At 43.5% G+C, this 9,355-nt stretch overlaps 1 long non-coding RNA gene across 2 annotated transcripts; it reads left to right on the top strand.

Moving 5' to 3' along the window:
* Positions 1-583: 583 nt before the first annotated feature.
* LOC148652886 (uncharacterized) lies at positions 584-8,088 on the top strand. 2 transcript variants are annotated; one of them, XR_015925100.1, is made up of 3 exons: positions 584-738; positions 2,644-2,706; positions 7,708-8,088. It is a non-coding gene; the product is annotated as an uncharacterized LOC148652886 (long non-coding RNA). The 2 variants fall into 2 exon arrangements; XR_015925101.1 differs by having other exon boundaries at positions 584-773.
* Positions 8,089-9,355: the final 1,267 nt, after the last annotated feature.

Here is a 9,355-nt window from a genome sequence, read left to right as displayed (position 1 = left end):
ACTCATCGATTATTCGTTTTGAGTTCAAGCAGAGCGCCGTCTGCAACTGTGCAACTGGATATTCAAGAGGTCTGGTGAAAAAAAAAACCCTCAATCCACAAACATTACACACCCTTCTCCAGACCTTTATCTGGCTACCATTGAGACATCCGGGTTCGCCACACAAACACGACAGTATAATGCGTGTAAAAGCATCATCAGCAAACATCAAACTGACCCTTCCCAGAAGATACATCACTCATCACCGCAACAGATCAACAAAATTGTCAGGAAATGCCCCGCCTCATCCCAGATCATGCTTCCGATCTTTAATGGGACTCATATCCCGTGGGCAGGACACCTCTGGCATACCTGTGCCATTTCCCACTTGCAAGAAAGCTGTGGCTGCAGGAGCAGCAGGAGGACACACACTGTGCTTCGGGAGTGTTGTCCTGACTTGCTACCCTGCAGTAGGGTTTTTCCCTGCTGCTCTGGTTCCCAAAGCATGCTGGGTCGGCACGTACTGTACCGTCGGCAGGGGCTCACGCTCTGCTCCAACTTTCTTGCGTTTTTGCTTTTTTCAACACAAGGTGGCACAAGAGCTTAAAAAAACTGCGTTTGTCCTGGTAGCGCGGTTGGATGGAGTTGGGGCCCGACAAAGATCAATGGGAATAAAATATCTTTTCTCAACAGGAAAAGAAGAACATGGAAGGGAAAGAAATTAGACGCAGAGGGACCAGCTGAAGGCTTTGCATTTTGGTACAGAAATATAAAGGCTGAAGTGTGCAGATAAGGTGCTGTGTGGATTAGAACTTGCTCATTTACAGTCTCTGCCAAATTTGTTTGTTGCAAGTCATTCTCTGGGATTCTAAAGTGCAAAATTTCTGCATTAATTCTAATTAAAATTATTCTAAAAAAGACTTGTTTAAAATATTAAAAATGTAATTAGTTAAACCAGCAGGGGACCGTGTCGGGAGCTTTTGCGTGCCCTGGTCTGTGGTGCTTTATTCCAGTTAGCACAAGAGAGCTGCAACAGCGGCTTCTCTAAAGTCCAGACTGAAGATGTGTTCCCTTGAATGAGCTTTGATGTAAAGTGTTTGTGCCTCACAGTGTGTCACACCCAGCCCTGGCTGTGTGTGTCTCCTTGGCAGAAAGAGAGCTTTATAACAACAAAAAACACTTCCATTTGTGCCAAACCCCAAATACAAAAATAAAAAAAAATCATTAATGAGAGCCTAGTAAAAATTTAATAGGTCAACCTGATTTGGGTGCTTTTAATACATGTTTTGAGTTGAAGCATGGCCTATAATTTAGACATTTTGTATTGCTGTAATTACTTAGTGTAATTGTACACAATTGTAGCGCACACTTGCAGCATTCCTTAACAGACATTCATTTACCTTTTATTGATAAAGTACAAAGCATTGTTTATCCTGCTTCTTTATTGGAATTATTAACACAGATGAAACAGGAGCAATAATACGAGAATGTCTACCTACCAGTTAATCCCAAAATACATCACCAAAAAACACAAAGAGAATTTTAGCTTCATTTTAGTCCCCCATTAATCAAGGGTTACAGGGCTTTTGCCTTTTTCCTGCACTGAAAGAAACAGGTTTGCAATTTGCTTTTGCTGTGCCTCTGACACGCTTGACCCCATGTGAGGCTGAGTGGTATTGTTTGTTATTGATTGGAAGTTGACATTTTGCCCTCTCCTCGCACCCCTGGTGACTGTTCCTGCATCCCACTGAGTTCTGCCTGGTAAAACTCTTCAGTAAATACTGACTACAGGATTAAAATAGCAATCTTAGGCAGAGCCCTGCCCTCGTAGAACAGAATGAGCAAGTCTCTAGTCTCAAACTCACAAAAGGAGCAACAATATTTAAACTAAAATATGAGCTAATTCACTTCAGGAGGGGAAATCTCTTCCTAGGCTAAAGAGCAGAACACAGCTGCAAATTAATATTCCCCAGTGGCCGAACACTGATCCTCAATTATCCTTTACGATAGGCTCTATGTATTATTAAATTAGTGCTTGTCTTTTTATGGGATTCAAAATACCTCTGAATCCATCTCCCCTGAGGCGTGCTTTCCTCACTGTTCCTGCTCACAGGCTGGGCCGTGTGTCCCTGCCAAGGGCTTGGCGGGGCCTCTGTGTCTCTCTCACTGTGGAAGTAGAATAGAAGTTAAAAAAAAGAAAGAAGCAGAGGAACAAAAAAGAGGCCTTTTTTACTGGCGTTAATGGCATGGAGGTGTCTGAATAATGAGAATCAAGTTCCCTCACTGGAGAGACCATTTTGCTCCCTCTTTAAAAGGGGCTGCTAGAGAAACAAGTATAAAGGAGAAACAGAGACCAACGGAGTAAAGATAAAAAACAACATTAACAATTGCTATATTTTTGCTATATTCACACAATATTGCTATAGTCACACAATGTGTGACTGACAGAGACAAGGACATTAGCTACTGTAGCTGTCTATGTAATCATAGCCATCTGCCCTGCCTAGTGAGACTGCATGCAGTGCAGGATTTATTTTTTTATAGGACTGTTCATGCTAAATCCATCTCCTCTCAGCTCTGTTTTGTTCTTCCAGCTGTATGGCGTGTGGGCATGATTTTTTGAGGCAAGATTTCTATGTCAAAGTGTTTGTTTTATTTTTGCAGAACTCCGACCTCTTCTGCTTCCGAATGAAGATGCAGGACATGCCCCAGTTTCATGGACCTGAGGTAAGCTTTCAGAATCGCAGGCCCATAGGAGCATCATAGGAGAGGTAACGTGTAACATAACAGGCAGAGTAAATAGAAAGTTAGGTGCCAAGATTAAAAGAACACTCCGGCTGCAAATGACTGCAAGACCTCTATCTGCTACGGCGCTGAAATCTGGACCTTGACATGCTAGCCATTTCCATCACCAGCAATGCTTATAGCATCCAGGAAGTTGATGATGTACGTTTATTAATTCATTATTGCCAGAAGCTACAGGTAAGTTAAAAAGTCCCTGAACAGGCTGGAAGAGAAGTGAGCCCCGTGGAAAAAACTGCACACTGAGGCACTGAATCTCCACCTGCTTGTCGGAGAATTGCCTTGATTATGTCCGCTCTGTTGTAGGCGTATGCCTCCTCAGCCTCTTTGATTTCTCTGTGTTTATTTCTACTGGATCAGGGGCCCCCAACACTGATTTTCAAGGGCTCAAGTGATTAATTGTGCCTTATTGGACCAGCTGCACCAGTGAACACAGCCTCTGAGCTATTGAACATTTAGATGGCTCCAGACAACCAGGAAGGCTGTGGATGTGTGATGCCCTGACAAATACAATACAGGGCCTTATCAAGTTAGGGAGAATATTGTTAAGGCATTCAGCTGAGTGTTCTCCACTGTTCTGAGATGGAGCAGCTAACACAATTTCTCACAAGGGTACAGATTTCTGTAATAATAATGCTAACACTACTACTATTACAACAAAGACAAATTGTAATGTAGACAGGCTCCAAGATATTTTAGTTTCAATTGAATGTACTGTAAAACAAAAACGATTCACAAACTTCATTTTGGCTGTGTCATATATCAAGATGTGCGCCAGTGTATGTTCAGCTGATCAGCATTTGTGTCCCTTTGCTCTGCATTTTCATGGCTTCAGCCATCACACGAATAGATGCACAGGAACCTAAAGGACTCAACAGGAGGTCAAGACAGCAAAGTGCCAGTGAGAAGAAAAAGAAGAATAACTGGCCCTTGATCTGTCCTGCAGTTGGTAGACAAAATTAGCGATGAATGATAAAAGTTTTCCAGCAGTATGGGGACACAGTGGCCTGGCTGTGTCAAACTATGACACACCTGCCAGGGGAACGTGTTCTGCCGGAAGGGCGATTGAGGATTGGTCGGTGATTTGAGAAGGACGCTACTGTTCATTTGGACATGCTGAAGACAGATGAGACAGTCATTAACTTGGCCTGGGAGCTGTCACGATATTAGTTCCCCCTCCTTAAGGGTGCTCCAGCCCTATCACTCTAGACTTTATTCCATGCACCTGCGCCCTATTCCCTGCCCACCTTAAAAGCCAGGCGCTGACGCTCTTCCGGGCTCTGCATCTGGTTTCCGCACCGTGCGAGTCCGGGACCTGGAAGCGCCTGGTCCCGTTAAGGTTTTAATCTCGGTTCCCGTTCCCGTTCCCGTTCCTGTTCCCTGTCCGCCGGTTCCGACCCGGCCTTCGTGGTTTTTAATTCCTTCGTCGGATGGATCTCCTGGTTTTGGACTTACCCTTGCGTTTTGGATACTCTATGGATTACTCTTGGATCGTTCGCCTCGGCCACACCTCCCCCGTGCACCAGCGCACCTTGGACACGCCCCCTGTCTTCTGCCCCGTTTTCCTGCATGACATTTCCCTAGTGTTTCCCCACTCCGTCGGACTGTGTCGTCCGCATAGGGTCCGGAAAGAACTGTTCGTTACAGGAGCATGAAGGCGAAGAGTTTTGGCTAAGACCAGGGATTCTTTCTGTCTCACTTGATGTTGAACTAACTGATCCTAGGATCTAGGATGGTTTTCACATTAATGAGAGCAAGTACAGATTGGGGGGAAAAGAGGGAATTAATAATTTACAAACCCATTTTGTATCTGAATATATAATAATGTACACTACTTTCCTTGTATCAGGCATAAGCAGGCAATACAATCAGCCGTACGTCTACCCAACAGCCTTTATGAATGTTTGCGTGTACATATCCCTGGGGCCTCCCTGGCCAAGTGTTTCTCCTGCAACTATCTAAATAAAATCTGATTGATCATTTATTAGTCCCCGGACCCTCTGTTGGTACTTGCCCTGATATACATTGTTATTTAAAAACCATCTAAATAAACAAATGCTACCATCTTAGAGTCAGTCTCCGGTATCATCGCTTGCAGACGCAGTCCAGGACTGCAGTGGCAGCACTAAGTTGGCTGACTCTTATCCAAAGCAGTTTTTCAGTGGACTATTTTGCTGGAGCAATTCAGATGAAGCACTTTGTTGTTTGTTTCTTTATAAGCCCTATACAATTTCTTGCATTAGGAATTCGTCTTTTCGCATACCCCAGCTTTTCTCCATGGAGACACAGACACACAGACAGGGAGAGAAGCTGGGGGTCAGAGCGCAGGGTCTGCCATTGTAAGGTGCCCCTGGAGCAGTTAGGGTTAAGGGCCTTGCTCAGGGGCCCAACGGAGTAGGATTCCTCTGCCGGCCGCGGGATTTGAACCGGCAACCTTCCAGTCACAGGCGCAGATCCTGAGCCACAGGGTTCCAAGATCAGGACCCTGACTGCCACTCTACACAGACACCTGTTTAAGTGTCATTCCAGCAGCCATATCACTCTTCTGCTCACAGCTGGCAGCCCCCTGGAGCTCCGCAGGTGTGAGCCTGGTCAGTACCTGGTTGGGAGACCTCCTGGGAAAAACTAAGGTTGCTGCTGGAACAGGTGTTAGTGGGGCCGGTAGGGGGCACTCACCCTGCAGTCTGTGCTGGTCCTAATACCCTAAGTGTAGTGACAGGGGCAATATACTGTGAAAAGGCACGGTCCTTTGGAGGAGACATAAAACTGAGGTTCTGAAAAACTCCCAGAGAGTTTCTTGAAAAGAGTAGGGGTGTTACCCTGGTGTCCTGGCCAAAGTTACCATTGGTCTTGATTTACCCATCATGGCCTCCTAATAATCCCCATCTCTCTGAACTGGCTTCATCACTCTGCTCTCCTCCCCACTGAGAGCTGGTGTGTGGGGAGCAGACTGGTGCACTCTGGCTGCTGTCGCATCATCCAGGTGGGGCTGCACACCAGTGGTGGAGGAGGGGATCCCCATTACCTTTGAGTAAAGGTAAAGCGCTTTGAGTCGTGTGTCCAGAAAAGTGCTATATGATTGTAATAAATAATAATAATTAAATAAAGTGCTCAGACAGTGGTTGTACAGCCTCATGCTGGAGATGCTGCTGTGTGATCAGGCCAGAGCAGTTTCATTTTCCTGCACTGGCCACTCCTGTGTGGATGTGTTGAGGCTGCAGACAGTCTTCCTCAAGGTCCGACAAGGAGGAAGCAATGACAGGGAAATCAACACAGGTCATGGACAAACTGCTAACAAATAGTCAAATCAATTGCTCCAGACTTCATGGTGATCCTGCAATCATGTAGTAGGAGTCGTAGGAGAACAGCAATTCTCCCTCACTATCTTGAGTGGTCCATTTTTAGGGGTAACTCCCTTTGAAACTCCATTTTCTGTAAAAAGAAAAGCTATTGTTTTTTCTTTCACAGAGTACAATGCACTTCAATAATTTGACTTTACTTAAGGCTCTCTGTGCTTAACTTCACTCCTCGTGGTTGTTTTTCCCTCATATGCATTAGTCGAAATATTCAGCACTGAAAATGTTTAAAATGGCATATTTCATTTTCTGCTGGCAATCAAATCACTGTTTCTCCACGGGAGAAGTGTAAAACTACAACATGAGGGGCCTGATGTGCTACACAGAGCTGCACAGATGTTTTCTACAAAACATGAAGAGCAGTTCACATCGCACTTCAAAAATGAAGAAAATAAACATCGCATTTTATGGAAAAACATGTTTCTCCCATGAATTGTAATCTGTCTTCTATGTGCCATCACAAAAATAAATTTACAAGCACATCCAGATCTTAAATATGTGTAGAGAACATGCTGAAATAAAGCAGGGATATACTATACTGTCTCTTTCCTTTTTGCATTTCAAAGCTGCTTTGTGCCTTAGTATGCCTGACTGAACTCTAGATTACATTTCTGGAGAACCTTCGAATCCAGCAGTCTTAACATTTAAATATATACATATTTATCATTCATTTAAAATGAAAATGACTTGCTTTCTGATTTCTAGCATTTTATTTTAATGATAAATTTATCTTACAATGCATGCATAAACAGATGCCACACCAAGGCAAAATCAAAAGAAGTGTTAAAATTAATGAGAAATGCAGAAAATATTAAATTAACTTTAAAAATGCATGTGCAGGGTTTTATTTAAAACATTTTTAGATGCATTTTGTTCTGTTTGGCTGTGAGCTATTAGATACAAATTGGTACTTTTTATACAATTAGCTGAATTGTTTTCTGCTAAGAATTCAGCACTTTGTTTTCTTGTTGTCTTGTTTCTGCTGGTAATATGCCAATCAATCAAGGGTTTTACATTATTGTTGAGCCCAGTGCACATCAATCAATGTCACTTTGCACTTTGGAGAGACTGGAGGGCCATAGAGAATCCTGTCAAGCAACAGTTAATCACGCTGATAAAATGCCGTACTGCCAAACTTCGGCTTTTGTTCTCACATCCACTGGAAATTAAATGTGTGGTGTTACACACGCTACAGTGTGTAAAAGAGAGACAATTTTAAAAGACATGCTGAGAGATTTTGTTCTCTGCTGTGTTGGTGCAGAAGGCACCTATACATGTAAATACAGAGAAGTTGAGACATCAAAAGGACAGTGGAGAAGAGATCCCTTCTTTTGGAGATATGCAGAGGTTATTTTCTTAGGCCTTCTTCTGCCTTTTTAGCATAATTATTACTAACTGCAATTTTTGTATTTTAAGATCAGCAATCAACAATGTACTTTTGGAACATTTTGAGTCTCTGAACCTTCAACCATGAAAAAGAAAAGATAGAAAACACATTGTCACAAGCAGGCATCTCATTTCCTACTGCTCCTCCCTAATCCTCTTCTTCTCCTTCTTGTTTTTCCTGCAGGAACTAAAAAGGCCCCCAACAACAGTGGGGACTTTCTAAGATGTCCACTTGCTTTACAGCACTGCGTCAAACAATTTTGCTCCAGACTGTTTTTTCGGTCCTGATGTCGAAATGCGTTACGTCTCGTAAGCTACCCTTTGCCTTTTCCCAAGTTGTGATAAAATAGATAAATAAATAAAAGTGTTGAAAAAGATTCTATGAATTATTTACTGAAACTATACACTTGTGGTGCATGAATAATTCCCCTTGTATAATCAGGGCCTGTCTCTCCAGGCTGCCCTGGAGAGCACATTCACACTCGCCAACCCATCTCGACACATTTGCTGTGGGGTCAAAGGTGAAGCCAGCTGTCCACCTCCCCTCCTTGGCTTCAGTAATCACCTTGTGGAGGATTCTGGGAATACTCACATTCCACCTGGTACAGATCACAACTCCCCCTTTTTTTCTTTCTCTGACTATTATGCCGAAAAAAAGTGTCTGCTTCCATAATGGGATATTATTAAAATAAATTGAAATGAATCTGTTCTAAGCAGATAGCAGATAGCCAGTGTCTTGTAAGCACAGGGTATGAGAAATAACTCCACCCTGGATGGGACACCAGTCTCACATGACCAGAGAGACCATGCACACTCCACACAGAAGGTCCCCCAGTCCAGAGTCAAAATTGGGACCCAAAAGCTGTTAGGCAACATTAATAACTACCACAACACTGTGCCAGCCAGTTCTAAAGATAATCCAGTCAATTCCTGGGTGACTCATTGCCCTCCGAAAGAATACCCCAAATCTGTCCTTGCTCCTGTAAGGCAGTCAGAGATCTCAGAAAGCTGCTTTGTGAAACAGCCCTTATGAAAGCAGGTTTTGCTTTCTCATCAGTGTCCACCACGAGAGAGCTGTGCACTAATTGGTAACACAGAGGGCCCACAAAGAGGGAGATGGAAGAACAGTCCGGATCTAAACTCCTGGGATTGCGCCATCTGGACTTTATCAGAGGATATACGGAGAAACTAAGTCCCCAAGCAGTTTGATGAGGCAGTCATGAAATAAAACTGCAACAGAACTAAAATAACTACAGGATTAATTTGGGATTTTTTGCCTTGATTTTGCAAACAGAAACAATTCGCAGATGCTGCCTGTGATGATTCCATCCTCTCAATGGCTGTCAGGCTCTAATTTTTAAACCTAAATAGATCTTCAGCTCATCAATAATTCAAGCTCTGGTAGGCCAGTCCCAATCCCCTTGATTTGTAGGTGGATCTCGGACAGGGAGTAACCTTCTGGCAGAGCTGGCACTGGTGCAAAACTGGAATCCCCATCTGGGTGGAAAGTTAACTGTTACCAAATCTCATCCACCCTTCCACCCCTCAAAATCCCCATGCTTATATCGGTAATATACTGCATCTATTCCTTCTTCAGACACTTGTACTTCTGCTGTTCAAATCTCCTCTGCTCTAAAAAAAACACATTTATGATGTTTTCTTCTGTTCATTATTTCTTCACCTACAGTGGCTGTGATGTGAAAGAATAACTGCTGTCCAGTGTTTAATAAACTCAGCCAGTGGTAGAAAATCAGGAGGAGGCACACTGGAGAGATGCTGGCTTCATGGCTCAGACTTACTTATCTTTCAGACTTCGCCCCCTAGCAACTTTC

This window comes from Lepisosteus platostomus, chromosome 11, assembly GCF_059453375.1.
Source record: "Lepisosteus platostomus isolate fLepPlt1 chromosome 11, fLepPlt1.hap1, whole genome shotgun sequence".
NCBI classification, from domain to species: domain Eukaryota; kingdom Metazoa; phylum Chordata; class Actinopteri; order Semionotiformes; family Lepisosteidae; genus Lepisosteus; species Lepisosteus platostomus.
This window is presented reverse-complemented; position numbering and strand designations above follow the sequence as displayed.